This window comes from Sinocyclocheilus rhinocerous, unplaced genomic scaffold, assembly GCF_001515625.1.
Source record: "Sinocyclocheilus rhinocerous isolate Xijiao unplaced genomic scaffold, SAMN03320098_v1.1 C35134904, whole genome shotgun sequence".
NCBI lineage: Eukaryota > Metazoa > Chordata > Actinopteri > Cypriniformes > Cyprinidae > Sinocyclocheilus > Sinocyclocheilus rhinocerous.
This window is the reverse complement of record NW_015740402.1, coordinates 1-386: the sequence shown is the minus strand read 5'-3', so window position 1 is coordinate 386 and position 386 is coordinate 1. Positions and strand designations below refer to the sequence as shown.

Sequence of the window (386 nt, the reverse complement as noted above, 5' to 3'; positions counted from 1 at the left end):
TTGGCCCTCAGACGCAGGTTCTCGATGCTTGTGGTTTTGCTGTTGAGGGCCGGTAGAGCACCGGAGCCCTGCAGCAGAGGGCTGCTCCACATCTGCTGGGCCTGGGACAGGCTCTGGTAGTAGGGCTGACACGGCAGGGATCCCAGCGGAGACGCCATGTTCACGTTCACACCCAGGTAGGGTAAGGAGGAGGGCGTGGTCACGTCGAAGGCGGGATAGTGCATGAGGTTGTTGGTGGCGGCCATGTGCTGCCGAAACTGTTCCTGCAGACGGAACAGACTGAGAGGAGATGAAGCGTAGGAATTGGTCTGAGCCACTCCGCCGCTGACGCCACTGGAGGAGGGAAGAGCTGGAGAACCCAGCGGCTCATCTGAGGAGGGAGAGGA

The 386-nt window shown here is 61.1% G+C and overlaps 1 pseudogene; it reads right to left on the bottom strand.

The window, feature by feature from the left end:
- Positions 1–5: 5 nt before the first annotated feature.
- On the bottom strand, positions 6–377 carry LOC107734721 (diencephalon/mesencephalon homeobox protein 1-B pseudogene; annotated as a pseudogene).
- Between the last annotated feature and the right edge of the window lie 9 nt (positions 378–386).